Below are 17693 nucleotides of genomic sequence, written 5' to 3' on the forward strand. Positions count from 1 at the left end.
TAAAAGAAACTAAGAATTTATACAAGGTGTTATTTACGTTACTATATTACCTTTATAATAAAACGAAAAAATATCTAATTTATTTTGATAATGTTATTATACCCTACACCACTTTAGTGAGGAGGGTATATTGAGTTTGTGCTGATGTTTGTAACATACAAAAATATTCGTCCTATACCCACCTTAAAGTATACCAATCGACTTAGAATCATTTTCTGAGTCGATTAAGCTATGTCCGTCCGTCCGTCTGGCTGACTGTCATGTAAACCTTGTGCACAAGGTACAGGCCGCAATTTTCAAGATAATTGGATGAAATTTGGCACACACTTCTTTTGGCTCAAGGACCATTGAAAATGGTTAAAATTGTTCCCCCCAAATATGGCCTTTGGGCTTATAATTAATTTAAATGATCTATTATGTTAACAAAAGTCGCCAAAACGTAGTTTTATAGAATTTTAAATGACACTAGCGATTTTGATGATCATTTGACCCTATCCCCCACACAAACTCCCCTTCAGAAAATGACTTAAAGTCAAAATTCACTTACAAACACTAATAACACTTTTAAATTCTACATAAATACTTAATATTAAAAAAGACTTAACTCCCCCTACCTACATTTTTAAGGATAGGGCCATATTTTGCCCTACTCCCCTTTGAGTCCTCTTTTAAAAAATCCCTTTTTTTGCCAAAAAAGGGTAAAAATATTCCAAAATGAAGTTAGTTAGTTAGTTAGTTTGAAAGGAGGATGTATACACATCAAATCCGAAGAAATACACCTAGGCCTCTATCGGACCTGTTGTGCGCTCCTTAACCAGTGCTACGGGTGGGAATCGAACCCACCACCTCCGGTCTACCAGACTAGAACACTAACCACTAACCTACCGGAGGCCACCCAAAATGAAGTTAAAAAAAAAAAAAAAAAAAAAAAAAATGCTTTATTTTTTAAATAACCCCCACTTTTAACATACATACTGACTGGTGTAGGGTATCATATGGTCGGCTACCCCCGACTATACATTCATAATTGTTATAATTCGACATATACATATATTTAGTTATTTACAATCCAGAAAAATTTTGGTTAAACATTAGAAAACTGGGAAATTTTTGATTTTAATCGGTGTGTTATAAACATAAGCATATACGAATTATAAACTCTCACTGCAGTGATGCAGGATAAAAACATACAATTTCCAAAAAAAATTAGCTGAGTTCATAAAATAAATAACTGATATAAAACATAAAGGTACGAAGTTAAAGAGCGGAAGCATCAACATTTTATGTACATAAGAGGTGCCCAAAAATATGTATTTTGATTGTATAGAATTTATTTTGTTTATTAAATTTTGTACAGTCGGATAATGGTAACCAGTCCCGGAAGTCGACTTAAAAGTGTACAACTGGGTGAATAATAATATTTAGACCATTGTCCTATCTTCTAGAAAAAATTATCTATCCAACGAGTTATTAAACATGCATTTATGTAAATCAAAGGCAAAAAAGTTATTGACAATTTTCTTAACCAATTATACAAAAAAGTCATGCAGTTTTTGCATTGTTTGATTTTTTCCATGCAAAAGTGGTGTGAACAGAAATATCTACACAAAACAATGACTAAAATAACAAATTTTTATCATTCCGTTTGTAATTTCTATAATATAATTTTCCGACCCTATAAAGTATATATATTCTGGATCCTTATAGATAGCGGAGTCGATTAAGCCATGTCCTTCTGTCTGTCCGTCTGTCTGTCTGTCTGTCTGTTGAAATCAGTTTTTAGAGGTCCCCAGATATCGGCGAGATCCGAATCTTCAATAATTCAGTTAGACATATTTTCGAGAAGATCGCTATTTAAAATCAGCAAAATCGGTCGGTAAATAACGGAGATATTAGCAAAAATCCGAGACAACCTCTGAAAATTTCATCAAAAAATGTCATATTTTTTATGCTTTGTTAAAAAAGCAACAACAACACTGTAAATTGGATAAAGATGTACATGTGCGTGTGGAGATGTATTTGGTTTTATTCAGCTGTGTATTTTTTTGTATGTTTGGATGCTGTTCTGTTCTCACGAAGGTAAGTGGGTATAACAAGAACAAGGAGATAAAGCAGTAATATGTTGGTAATACAACTGATATTTGTTTGAGGGTGGTAATACAGTTTAACGGTGGTATTACAGTACAACGGTTAATATTTCTTTCTGCTACAGTTTATAATTGTTTGTGTGTATGTTATGTGTGACATGTGTGCACAGATACAAAATAAATAAAAACTGTTTTTTTAAAACAAACTTGGTGAAGGGTATATAAGATTCGACACAGCCGAATATAGAAATATTACTTGTTTAAAAGTATAAATTTATTTCTGTTAAAATTTATGTGATAGTAGTAAAACAAAATTAACTATTACATACAAAAAAATTTCTATCTAATTTGTAGTTTACTTTCGACTATACAATGCAATCAAGGCATAAAAAGGATATTTAGAATATATGAGAAGTTTATCTTAAAAAACTCATTAAAGTCATTGAATTGTGAAAATTTATGAAACTCCCATTTACAGTTTGAAGTTTTTTTTTTATTATTCCTTAATATATATAGAAAGAGCGATTTGTCAGCCCATTTTTAAGATGGATTTGTTTGCTATCACAAAAGCAACAATAATAATGCAAGTGTCGTAAAAAAATATTTTGACAATGTAAAGAATAAACTGTTGGTGGAAGCTTAATATTAGTTTATTTATGGCGGAAAGAAAGAATTCATTTCATTTTAAGATGTATTAGAGGATTAGGAATGTTAGCAGGGTTTAAGGAAATTATTTAAAAGATACTTAGTTTTTGTTGTTACAAAAAGGCAAAATCACAAATCTATTTACTTAGGGATGAAGTTTATGTGTATTAGACTGGGGAAAAATATATTGTTTATGAGTTATGGAGAACAGTTTAAAGCTCCATTTGTTGCAAATATTTTGTTGAGAAAAATACTTCAAGAGTTTCATATATGATTGGCAGCTAAACTTTCTAGGAAACTTGTTTAACTGTCAGCTACAACATGCTTTATGAATTAATTTCATAAAAAGTAACGAAACCACTGTGATGTGATCTATTTTATGGTATCGAGTATGAGGTTATTTATAAACATCATGTAATTAACATTTTCATGTGTTTTTTTAATTTATATTGATTAAATATCTTTGATTTAACTCTCATTCTCTCCAATTTCATTATTTAACGTCTGTGGTTAAAGTAAATTATTTTATATTGATGTTGAAAGTAGATGTCTGTGTATGAAGTGGTTGATATGGCTTATACAACCCTGCAGTTCATTCTTGCAGTGCGTCTTTTACTTTTTTTAAATTCATAATATTTTAAAAAATTGTGATTAAAATCGCTATATTGACCAATTCGGTAGTCATGTCATGAAACCATTATAAATCAACAACATAAATAAACAAGTAAAAGTTACCCAGTTGGCAAAATAATCGTAGTCGACGATTCATCAATGACATTTTTGAATTTGTCTCCAATAAAGACTAAAGGTTATCATCTTTAAAACCCTACACATAGAGAAAAAACATGGTTAGTTAAACATATTATGGTTAAAATTATGATTGTAGTCTAAATATATAATGGTTATTGTAACAATTTTAAAATATCATATTATGATTAAATACAATTGAAAAATTGTATCATAATATTTTTTTATTTACCATAATATTGTTTGTTATACATGACTATACTATGATCCAATGTTATCAAAATGTCGGTAAAAAATATGTATCGAAATCAAATTTCTTTTGATTACTGAATCAGTGAAAAATAGTACCAACAGACATAGAACAACATAACATATAATGGCTATTTCTAACAACATAACATAGAATGGTTATATAACATATAGCAACATAACATATAATGGTTATTTGTAAGTTTAAATGGTTGTTTCTAACATAATATGTTTTTTTATTTTTCAGTGAATCATACTTAAATCTATAATTGCCATGAACATAAAAATGATTACAATAACAACAATATTGTTTAAATAGAATTAAAATAACAATTATATGTTTTTGATAAGAATATATTGTTACAGTGAACATAGTTTAGTTATAGTAACCATGTCGAATTATGTTTTTTCTATGCGTGTAGCCATATTGGCCTATTTCACGGTGGTTTTTTTTAACCACTGGGTCATCACCTCCCCATTGTGCTTCAAACACGACGGTGGAGCTATATGGAATTTTAGCTCCAATATACGTACACTTTGCTGAAGTACTTAAGCTATCTAAACTCTGACCATTGCCTTTCATACATCTCCATTCAACCCAAACTTCTCATTTATCCGATACATTAAAAAAAACATACGATACATTTATTCTATATATACGGGTAATATTAACACCAACTCATTTCCAACGCATAGTCCCACAGCCACTCCTCGATGCAGTGTCTGTTGTCATCGGCAACAACACCGAAATCATCCCAAATTATAAATACAACCTTTCATCAGTATTTTAACCACAACTCAAGCTTTCCTGCTATTTAGGGTTTAAACTACAGCCACTACATGGATCCGAAAGAATCTCAGCCAAATGAAAGAATAATATGATTACATGAAACCATAATGTGGTTGCTTGAAACCACAATATGATGCTACAACATCACATTATGATTAATAAAACTATATTATAATGAAATATTCGAACTATATTTAATCATTATATGATATGTTATTATACTAATAATGATCTTAATATGATTTAACTTTAACTATAATTCTAACCATAATTATTATGGTTACCACAACAATATTTTTCTCTGCATGTGGTTCTACATGCTTAACTTTATGTTTCTAGGTTCGATAGTATAGAAAATACCTTTTGAAGAAAGGAAAAGTTCCAAAAACTTTCATTTTATAGGTTCGCATTAACTCCGGTCTCGATATGATTAATTTCATGTTTCTTTAGAAAATTGATTTTAACAAACATATAGATGGACATAGCTTAATCGCTATCTATAAGTACTCGAATTATAAACTAAATAAAATAAAAACTATTATTGTCATAAACATTTAATTTTTTTACAAGATTTTTCTAAAAATTTGCAACAACAATTTTCAATTCAAGAAATGGTTGTTACGCCTTTTTGCATTTCAGATGAAGATATTCCCTTCTCACGAAATTTAATGGTCAAACAACATACATATATTCTTAAATAGGATCACTTTTTGAAATTTTCTTTAAATTTAGAATAAGAATACTTTTAGCTGGGTATGTGTATAAAAATTGTTTAATTCAACTTTTGACTACAATATAAACTAAAATTTAAGAATCTAATTTTATAAAAAAAAATATTTAAAAAACAAACTTATACATAAGTTGTTTAAATTTAATTTACGACACACCATAATCTTTTGTAACCCCAGAAAAAAATTTCAAAAAACTATTTGTAATTTTTATCCTTTTTTTACTACTTTTTTTACAATTTGTAATATTTATTTTATTGTAGATTCATTGATGTTATCATATAGATTTAAATGTGAATGGTTTTTCAGTGCTTTCAACTTATTACGAATGTTGTAGTTCTTGTTGTTTTCCTGAAATATATGTACATGTGTTGAACACCTCCTGTTTATTTCAGTTAATTTAAATGTTGAAAGTTTTACAAGCGTGAAAACCCTGCAGTTTTGTGTAACAGTATCGGAAAACTTATTTAACGTACAACTTAGGGTCACCACTATCTAGTCAACCGACCAGTTAGATAACTAGTATTTCTGATATAGGCATGTCTTACGAAGAAATCATTTGATTATCTTGAAAATGATAAATAACGATTGTTTTCTCTCTCGGTTACAGGAAAATTCCGACTGTCTTGTCTCTATAAGAAAAGAGAACATTTGGCACGAATGACTAAACACATGTTTAGAACGACTTTTCGTCATGTTTTAAGAGAAAGACATTTCACTATTTTCACTTAGAGAAAAAACATATTTCAACATGGTTACTATAACTAAACTATGTTCACTGTAACAATATATTGTTACCAAAAACATATAATTATTATTTAATTCGAATTAAACAATACTGTTGTTACAATAATCATTTTCATGTTCATGGCAATTATTTATTTGTAAATAGGTTCGAGTAATGTGAGTTTTTACTATTTTGGAAACTGTAATTTTACTGATTCTCTAATCAAAATAAATTTGATTTCGTATACATATTTTTTGATCACATTAGATCATAATATAGTCATGTATAACAAACAATATTATGGTAAATAAAAAATATTATGATAAAATATTTTTGCTGATTTTAATCGTAATATGATATTTCTAAATTGTTACAATAACCATAATATAGTTAGACTACAAGCATAATTTTAACCATAATATGTTGCTTTTAGAAAATGGTTACCACAACCATGTTTTTTCTCTGCGTGTTGGAACTGGTAAAGAGCGAATTTCGTCACACTCGATTACAGAAAACTGGCGACTGTTTTGTGTCTATAAAAAAGTGAACATTTGGAACAAATGTTATAGATATATATAAATTTATACCAAAAATGGAATAGACCTTATATATGACTTCTTGCAAAACTACTGAGATGCGTAAAAGGTAATTGCCTGTTTTCATGTATGTATTCAAAATTAAAGTTTAACTTGATGAGTGTATGTATGTTGTATTACATAACATTTTCTCTTGTATATGTTGATATAATACTGTCAGTTTGATGATTTTTTGAAAAAATTTATTTTGATAATATTTTTTTTATTTATGTTTTAATCCAAAAATACATAAACACATACATATAAAATAATATTACACACACATCGTCATCATCATTATTATTATGATAATAAACATCTAACTAAAAATCTAAAACTAAACAAGTTTTTTAACTTATTCATACTTTTTATACCCTCCACCACCTTCAGTGGTGATAGAGGGTATATATAACTTTGTCATTCCGTGTGTAACACCAAGAAATATTCATCTGAGACCCAACAAAGTATATATATTCTGGGTCCTTATCAAATTCTGAGTCGATCTAGCTATGTCCGTCTGTCCGTCTGTCTGTGTAAAACACGCTCACGATAAAACGAAGCAATAGAATTTAACCAAATTCACCCAAAATGTTCTCTGTTTTCCTAAGTTGTTTGGTATTGAAAATGGGCAAAATCGGTTCACATCGGGAAAAGTTATGAATCAAAATTTGAAACAACCTCGAAAAAAATAGGCATTTTTTACACATTCTGATGTAATTTTCTCGAAAACTATGCAAGATAATTCCATAAAAATTGGCATATATTCGTTTCCACATAAGAGCTTTATCTCTGCGTAAAATCGCTAGAATCGGTTCACAATTTCATATACCTCGCATACAAAAGTACAAATTCCCGGAAATTTGGTTTTTTTGTTAATAACTTCCGTCGTAATGTCGATATCTACACAAAATTTTGAAAATTGAAATTTTATGGCAATATAATTTATTCAGAGGAAAAAATTTTTGGATGGGTCCATAATTGGTCATAGCTCCCATACAAGGTCCCCTCCCGAAAATCACTTAAACGCGCATAACTCATTACTAAAAAAAGATATCGATATAAAATTTGGTACAAGTATTGCTCTTATACATAGATATATTACAGTGAAAGATTTTTTGGATCGGTCCATAATTGGTCATAGCTCCCATACAAGGTCCCCTCCCGAAAATCAGTTAAACCCGCCTAACTCATTACTAAATTAAGATATCGTTATTAAATTTGGTACAAGTATTGCTCTTATATACGGAAATATTACAGTGAAAGATTTTTTGGATCGGTCCATATTTGGTCATAGCTCCCATACAAGGTCCCCTCCCGAAAATCCCTTAAACGCGCATAACTCATTACTAAATTAAGATATCGATATATAATTTGGTACAAGTATTGCTCTTATATACAGAAATATTACAATGAAAGCTTTTTTAGATCGGCCCACAATTGGTCATAGCTCCCATACAAGGTCCCCTCCCGAAAATCAGTTAAACCCACATAACTCATTACTAAATTAAGATATCGTTACAAAATTTGGTACAAGTATTGCTCTTATACATAGAAATATTACAATAAAATATTTTATGGATCGGTTCATATTTGGTCAAGCTCCCATACAAGGTCCCCTCCCGAAAATCACTTAAACACGCATAACTCATTACTAAATTAAGATATCGATATAAAATTTGGTACACACATTGCTCTTATATACAGAAATATTACAATGAAAGCTTTTTTGGATCGGTCCACAATTGGTCATAGCTCCCATACAAGGTCCCCTCCCGAAAATAAGTTAAACCCGCATAACTCATTACCAAATTAAGATATCGATATATAGTTTGGTCCAAATATTTATCTTATATACAGGAATATTACAATGAAAGCTTTTTTGGATCGGTCCATAATTGGTCATAGCTCCCATACAAGGTCCCCTCCCGAAAATAACTAAAACGCACATAACTAATTTCTTAATTAAGGAATCCATATAAAATTTGGTACAAGTATTGCTCTTATATACAGAAATATAACCATGAATGTTTATTTAGATCGGTCCATAAGTGGTCATAGCTCCCACACAAGGTCCCTCTTAGAAAAACACACATACAAAATTCCTTTCCGAAAATCAGAAAAAACGCAAATAACTCGTAACCAAATATTGATATCCATATATTTATCAAAAATATTGCTCTTGTATACATAAATTCACTATAAAATTGTTTTACAATCGGTCCATATTTGGTCATAGCTCTCATACTAGGTCCAGAAAATCACTTAAATTCACAATATTTTTTACCAAGTAATGATATAGATACAGAATTCTGAATCTTTGTCTTTATATACATAATTGGACATAGCTCCCATACAAAGTCCTTTTACGAAAATCTCTTAAACGCACATTACTTATTACCAAATTAAGCTACATAATTTGGCAAAAATATTAGTTTTGTATACTTATATTTCTCCTATATTAGGTCCTGCCCCTAAAAGCACTTTAACCGTATTTAAAGAGCATTATCAATTTGTGTTGAACAAAATTTTGTGTAGAATATAATTATATATGTATTTGTATTTTGAAAATCTTTAAATCTTTCACACATATACATACATACATGCAAATTACTAAATTTATAATGATCAATAAATCTTGGAATTTTAATAAATTTAACTTTTGGGATTTTTTCCATTAAAGACATGAGAAAACTTATTTCTACAAATATTTGATCAATTAGAAAAGTAATAACATAAAAGTAGCTGGTGGAGGGTATTTAAGATTCGGCACAGCCGAATATAGCACTCTAACTTGTTTTGAGTTAATATGAAAGTTTACCATTGGCTTTGGGAAAAAAATAATTTCGGTTGTCCATTTTAAACAGCAGTAGGGTAGAAGGGGGATCATTCGCCATAGGGGCGATGCTTTTGGTCAATGCGGAAAAGTTTAAAAATATGTACATTATTATGAATTTGCAAAGTTCGAAAGGAATTAAAATTTAGAACATGTATTATGGTTTTTTAAGACGCCTTAAAAAAAGTGGCTATGGCCCTCCTTCTACCCTATTTGAAAGATATGATTTGATCTTTATCTGTCTCTTGAAAGCACCTTTAGTTTGGAAAACATGAAACGAAGTCTTTTTTTCTACAACCCAATATTCTGATGTATTTACTCTACATATAAATATATTATTTTTATTTATACGACTACCAACATAAGTATAAATAGATTTATTTGTATGTATATACAAAAACAACATGACTTTTGTTGTTAACTTTCAAAAAGTGTTTATATGGCATCACATAAAATAGTTTTAATAAAGGAAACACATACAACAAAGTGTACTATCCATACTAATCATACTTCCGTATAGAGTTTTTTCTTTATTTACAACTTTTCACATACAAATAACTACAAATCTGAGAATATACTTTTAATAAGGTTGACATGAATTTTTAGGAAATATAAGGATTATTTGAAGAACAAAGTGTTAAGGGGAAAACAAAAATTTAGAAATTTTTTTTACAAATTTCTAACGAAATATTTGTATACAAAACTTAAAGAAATATTTGTTAATTTTTTATTCAGCGGAAATATAATTGGTTATTACAGTATTTGATATATATCCGCTAATACTCCAAAAATTTGAAGGAAATCAGATGATGCTTAACCACTTTAGAAAAAATGTTAACCAGTTAGATCCCCTTCTATGGGGTCTAAAATTCCATAATAGCTTATGTAACCTATTTAAGAAGATTATAGACAAAGCCACAGACTATAGGTAAAACTTTTATGAAGACAAATCCATAGTCAAGGCCATAAACTAATTGTGGGCAAGGCTACAGATTAATTTATAATCAAAACCAGTGTAAAGACTTTAGAGTTATCTATAGTCCAGAGAATGGAATGATAAACTATTAACTAATACATACTCTTGATTATAGGCTAGAGACAATATATCGATCCATGGTTAAGACTAGAGAATAATTTATGTTCATAACTATAAACTGATCTATATACAAGAAAATAAACTGATATGTAGTCAATAGTCTAGAATGATCTATAGACACAAATATTAACAGATCTATAGCAAAACCAGATCAAAAGTCAAGAATATAGGCGGATCTATTTTTAGGAGTATATAGGTGAATCTATTTTATGGATTATATAATGATCTATGTTCAAGACTATATACTGATCTGTAGCCAAGTATAAAGACTGACTGATAGTCAAAACTAAGACTGTTAAGTGATCATATACTATTGATCTATACTCCAAACTATATTGCAGAGACTAAATTAAGTTCATGACTATATACTGATCCATATTTATAAAAATAAACTGATCTGCAGTCAATACTCTAGACTGATCTATAGATACAAAGATAAACAGATCTGTCGCCAAGACTAAGAACTGATATATAGCAAAAACTGATCAAATGTCAAGAATCTACACTGATCTACATATATTTATGAAAATATACTGATCTGTGGACGATATTTTAGACTGATCTATAGCCAAAATCAAAGATTTATTTATAGCAATAGCTGGTCGAAAGTCAAGAATATAGACGAATCTATTATAAGTAGCATATAATGATCTATGCTGAAGACTATATACCGATCTGTAGCCAAGAATAAAGAAAAGCTGATAGTCGAAACTAAACTGAAGTCTGATCTACAGACACAAATATTAAGAGATCTGTAGATTAAGAACTAATCTATATCAAAAGCTAATTAAATGTCAAGAATTTAGACTGATCGATATTTATTAATATATACTGATCTGTTGACGATACTGTAGACTGATATATAGACATAAATATTAACTGATCTATAGCCAAAATTGATGATTGATTTATAGCAATAGCTGATCAAAAGTCAAGAATATAGGCGGATCTATTTTTAGGAGTATATAATAATCTATGTTCAAGACTATATACTGATCAGTAGCCAAAAATAAAGACTAACTGATAGTCGAAACTAAGACTGTTAAGTGATCAACACTGATCTACATATACTCTAAACTATATTGCAGACCACAGAATGATCTATGGTTAAGTCTAGAAACTGAAGTATGTTGAAGACTGCAGTCTGGTCTATGTTGAAGACAATAAGAAGATCAATAACTGATCTATAGTGAAGAACATTCACTTATCTATAGTCAAGACTATAAACTATTTTTTAAAGTGATCTACAGTCAGAAATATCTACTGATCTTTAGCCAATATAAAAGACTGATCTAAAGTCAATACTACAGATTGATCAGTAATCAAGAATATATACAGATCTTTTTTCAAGAAAACGCTTTTTATAGACTGATCAATAGTATTAACAGTAGCCTATATCTAGCCTATTCGATACAGCAGAAGGATTTATAAACAACTACATGATATACCATGTTTCTATAAAAAATTCTTTAAGACTATGGACTGATCAATGACTATAGTGTGATATAGTATGTTTAGGATAATAGAATGATCTATAACTAATACTGTTTATACACTAATTTATAAACTGATTTACGGTAAGGAATACTTACTGATCTTTAGTAAAGATTATAGACTGATCTAAGTCAAAACTATTTAGAATGATCGGTAGTTCAGAATATATACTGATATATTTTCAAGAAATTTCTTTGATCTATAGGCTATAGTCTTTTTTTAGTTTTAACTGTAGCCAGATCTCTAGTCAAGACTTAGAATGATCTGTATTAGAGATGTAGAAGGATCAATATAAGTATTGTGATCTATGAAAAAATAACTATTTTTTTATACATATGTATAAAATTCTTTTATAGATATACCACCTTGTTCACAAACAACATTTTTTTATAAGAGGTTTATTAAGCAAAATTTCCATAGAAAATCTATGTTATAAATTAAAACAACAAAGTAATAAGTAAAGTCGATGTAGTGGCATTAAATTCAGGGAATACATATTTTTATTTTAAAAAATTTTCACTGAATTTCTCTAATAATTTCATGTAGTATAAATAACAAATCCAAACAAATTATTAACAGTAATCAACATTGAAACAAGAAAAACAAAAAGCTTTTAATGCGGTTGAATACATTTTCCATCCAACAAATGGAGAAGAAATAATTTAAACGGAAAGTTGCCAAAAAAATATAAAAAATTGAGAATTTTATAAATTTGTATGTAAAAATATTTTACTAAAATTTAAAAAAAATACATAACTACATGTACAATTGTACATTTTGTTGTATTTTTAATGGCCTTGATTTCCTTTGGAATAATAACACAAATATTCTCACTATATCCAGAACTCACGCCAATAGTAGTGCAAAAACTTTTTTTTATTTTGTTTAAATTTATTTTATTTCTATTTCTTGTTTATTATTAAATTGTCTAAAATAAAACCAAACATTTTTTTATTCCATTTATTTGTTAATTAAAGTTACTTTTTGATGTTGACACCCGAGTCACAACCCCTAACAACTCACTTAATTTTCCACACAAATATCAGCAGCAGCATCGTCATTGTCCAACTTATCGTCCAAAAATTTATTCTCTATGGTTGAAAAATCAACGTACGCAATGTTCCAACAAAACATAAACAAGGACAAATAAGTTTGACAAATATTAAAACTTTTCACTGTTAACAATTTAGGGGGAGTTAGATAGATATATGTACATATACTCACTCGCATATAAATTTTTTACAAGCTAAATTTAGTTTTGCGATCGCCAAAAAAAAAAAAAACTTTTTTTTTTTGTTTTGTACTTTTTTTTTTGTTTGTGTGGATATAAATGTTTAAAAGTACGTGCCAGGTTACCACGTATATTGAAAGTGATATAAAAATGTAGAAGAAGCAGAGATTTTCTCTCCTCGAGTTTTTCAGTTGTATGTGGTGGAGGAAAATTTTAAACTAAAACGGTACCACAATTTACAAAAACCATACAGAAAACATATGTATATACTCATTTAATATGTTCTATAGTAAAGACTATAGACAGTTTGATCTATGGTCAAGACTGTTAACAGTCTTGTCATACATAAATATAGTCAAGACTTCAAACTGAATTATAGTCAAGATTATAAACCGATCTGACTTGTAGCTTGCAGCTGATTTGTGTAGAATCTATAGTCAAGACTATAGCGAATCTATAGTGAAGACTATAAAGAATCTATGGGGAAGGCTATAGAGAATCTTTAGTGAAGACCATAGAGAAACTAAAGACAAGACTACAGCGAATCTTTAGTCATAACTATAGAGAATCTATAGTAAAGACTACAGAGAATATATAGTTAAGACTATAGTGAATCTATGGTCAAGACGATAGAGAATTTATAGTCAAGACTACAGAGAATCTATAGTCAAGATTATAGAGAATTTATAGTCAAGACTATAGAGAATCTATAGTCAAGACTATAGAGAATCTATAGTCAAGACTATAGAGAATCTATAGCCAAGACTATAGAGAATCTATAGCCAAGACTATAGAAAATCTATAGTCAAAGCTATAAAGAATCTATAGTCAAAACTATAAAGAAACTATAGTCAAGACTATAACGAATCTATAGTCAAGACTATAGAGAATCTATAGTCAAGACTATAGATAATTTATTGTTAAGACTATAGAGAATCTATAGTCAAGACTATAGAGAATTTATAGTCAATACTATAGAGAATCTATAGTCAAGACTAAAGAGAACCTATAGTCAAGACAATAGCGAAGACTATAGACAATCTATGGTGAAGACTATAGACAATCTATAGTCAAGACTTCAGAGAATATATAAATAAGACTATAGTCAATCTATGGTCAAGACTATAGTGAATCTATAGTTAAGACTATAACGAATCTATAGTAAAGACTATAGAGAATCTATAGTCAAGACTAAAGATAATCTATAGTTAAGACTATAGAGAATCTATAGCTAAGACTATAGAGAATTTATAGTAAATACTATACAGAATCTATAGCCAAGACTATGCAGAATCTATTGTTAAGGCTATAGAGAATGTATAGTCAAGACTATAGAGGAACTATAATCAAGACTATAGAGAATCTATAGTCAGTACTATAGAAAATCTATAGTCAAGACTATAGAGAATCTATAGTCAAGACTATAGAGAATCTATAGTCAAGACTATAGAGAATCTATAGTCAAGACTATAGAGAATCTATAGTCAAGACTATAGAGAATCTATAGTCAAGACTATAGAGAATCTATAGTCAAGACTATAGAGAATCTATAGTCAAGACTATAGAGAATCTATAGTCAAGACTATAGAGAATCTATAGTCAAGACTATAAAGAATCTATAGTCAAGACTATAGAGAATCTGTAGTCAAGACTATAGAGAATCTATAGTCAAGACTATAGAGAATCTATAGTCAAGACTATAGAGAATCTGTAGTCAAGACTATAGAGAATCTATAGTCAAGACTATAGAGAATCTATAGTCAAGACTATAGTGAATCTATAGTCAAGACTATAGAGAATCTTCTCTATAGTCAAGACTATAGAGAATCTATAGTCAAGACTATAGAGAATCTATTGTTAAGACTATAGAGAATCTATAGTCAAGACTATAGAAAATCTACATCCAAGACTATAGAGAATCTATAGTCAAGACTATAGAGAATCTATAGTCAAGACTATAGAGAATCTATAGTCAAGACTATAGAGAATCGATAGTCAAGACTATAGAGAATCGATAGTCAAGACTATAGAGAATCGATAGTCAAGACTATGGAGAAACTATATTCAAGACTTTAGGAAATCTATAGTTAAGACTATAGAGAATCGATAGCCAAGATTATAGAGAATCGATAGTCAAGACTATAGAGAATCTATAGTCAAGACTTTAAAGAATCTATAGTCAAGACATGAAATATAGCAACCTTATATATAGTTAAGAATATAGATAAGTCTGGTATAGGCTGACTGAGCGTCAGTGTAATTGAGCGATATATATACAGTCAGGTATATAGACTGATCATTAATCAAGGCAGTACGAGATCAAAAGAAAATATATTCTCCTTTAATTCTTAATTCTACTTCATTAAAGTTTAAATTTACTATTCTATAACAATTGAATAATATTAATCACTTACCTTTTGATAATAGAAGCTGCAAAGAAGAGTAAAAAAACAGCGTTAATAAAATTTAACAAACATATAAAAAGAGTTTTTCTTTTTTTTAATTTTTGTACAAAACATTTATTTAGAAATAATTTTTGGAATGACCAACAGATTTTGTTCCCCGACATTTGAAATAAACTCAAGCCACAGCAAAACACACAAAAAAATTGCGACTCAATGCAGTCATTTCGAAAAACTTTTTCAGGCGGAAAAATTTACTTTGATAATTGGTTCAATTAAAAATAGAAGTGAGTAAGTTTGTGTTTCACATCCAATTTTCAACACTAAATTTAATTAAAAGTTTTCATATTGTTAAAAAAAAACTAAATATAAGATAATAAAAACTTATACAAATAAATGCTTTAATATAACAAGATCATATTGTTAAAAAAGAATCTAAGAAAATTCTTTTATTTAAATCCTTTAGAATAAAATTGAAAATATCTTAAGAATACAGAACTTTGATTTTTTTGTAAATATATTCTATAGATTTGTTTCTTTATCTATGATTTATTATTTATTATTTCTTTTTCTGGTTTTTAGTTATAAAAAAAATATTTGCCAAATATTGAAGATATTTGGTTTTATTCCTGAAATATTTTTTTTCTATAAATTCAATTCATTTGAAGCAGCAGTTGAGAGAGAAAAATATGCTTTTATAGCTAAAGTCTAAACAAAAATATATTTAATAAAAACCTTAGAATATTTGTCTGTCCTTCTATAACTTAAATTGCATAAAACTTTGTTAATATTTGTTAGAACTTTTGTTGAGTTGTGTTGTGGTAGTTCAAATGAATGTTAAAAGTGATTTAAACAATTTTTTTTTCGCCAACCATTTTATTAGATTACAGGAGTGAAGCGATAACAGCAACAATAACAAATTTTTAAAAAATATAAAGTTTAAAAAAAAACGTGATTTATAGAATATTTTTTAAAGAGAATATTAATGGAAATTCTCTTAAAAGCTAATTTATCAAAAATTTTCTATTGAAAAAATTCTCACAAATGTTCTATAAAAGGATAATTTATCGAAAAATTTCTAATAAAAATTTCTCGAAAATTTTCTACGAAAAGAAATTTCTTAATTTCTGTAAAGAAATCCATCAAAAATTTTAACTAACTAACTAACTTACTAATTAACTAACTTACTTATTAACTAAATAACTAGCTAGTGGCCTCCGGTAGGTATCTTGAAAATTGCGACATGTACCCAGCAGTTCGACAAAGAGTCAATGCATACGAAAAAGACACTAATTTCCACTAATAGTTACCCACACCTGGATGATCGTATTTCGTATGTTTTAGGTCATTCGTCACGAATGTACCCTTTGTAATCGAGAATGAAGACAGTCGTCACTTTAGTGTCCTCTTTGTAAGCGGGAGCGAAGACAGTCGTCTCTTTACTGTCCTTAAGTAACCTAGAGATTATATTCTTAGAAGTTATTTTTTTCGAGAATGAAGATAGTCGTCACTTTAGTGTCCCCTTTGTAAGCGAGAGTGGAGGCAATCGTCTCTTTACTGTCTCTTTGTAGGGTGTAGAGTGACGATTAACTTCCTCGTAGGACAAGCCCATGTTAAAATGGTCGGTCACCTGGGTAGTCAGGTGGCTAGGGGCCACCACAAGTGGTAGGTTAAGTGGTCAGTACGGGACTGTCCCGTCGAACTGCTGGGTAGTGTGCACACAAAGTTTACATGGACACACAGACAGACAGATAGACGGACATAAATGGAATCAGAAAGTGATTCTAACCCGATTGGTATACTTTAAAGTGATGAAGGAACAATATTTTTGGGTGTTACAAACATCAGTACAAAAGCCTCCCAATATAATTGTGTAGGGTATAATAAAAATAAATTTTATTAAAAATTTTCTGTAAAAGAAAATTACAAACATTCAATAAAACGAAAATTTAAGGAAAGCTTTCAAAAAAAATTAAATAAAAATCGCTTTCAAGTTTTAAATGTGAAAAAATGCATCCTAAAGCAATTTAAACCTCCAGTAAATGACCCCCAAAAAAATCTCCGAATAATCCACAAAAGCATCAGTCTA

The 17693-nt window shown here is 29.0% G+C and overlaps 1 long non-coding RNA gene across 1 annotated transcript in view; it reads right to left on the reverse strand.

Moving 5' to 3' along the window:
* LOC124420122 overlaps positions 1–17693 on the reverse strand; it is a 104182-nt gene that overhangs the window by 44000 nt on the left and 42489 nt on the right. Inside the window, exon 3 of the long non-coding RNA XR_006941047.1 lies at positions 15617–15632. This is a non-coding gene — a long non-coding RNA (uncharacterized LOC124420122). The remainder of the gene's footprint in view (positions 1–15616; positions 15633–17693) is intronic.

The sequence above is a fragment of the Lucilia cuprina genome, chromosome 5, assembly GCF_022045245.1.
Source record: "Lucilia cuprina isolate Lc7/37 chromosome 5, ASM2204524v1, whole genome shotgun sequence".
Lineage (NCBI taxonomy): Eukaryota > Metazoa > Arthropoda > Insecta > Diptera > Calliphoridae > Lucilia > Lucilia cuprina.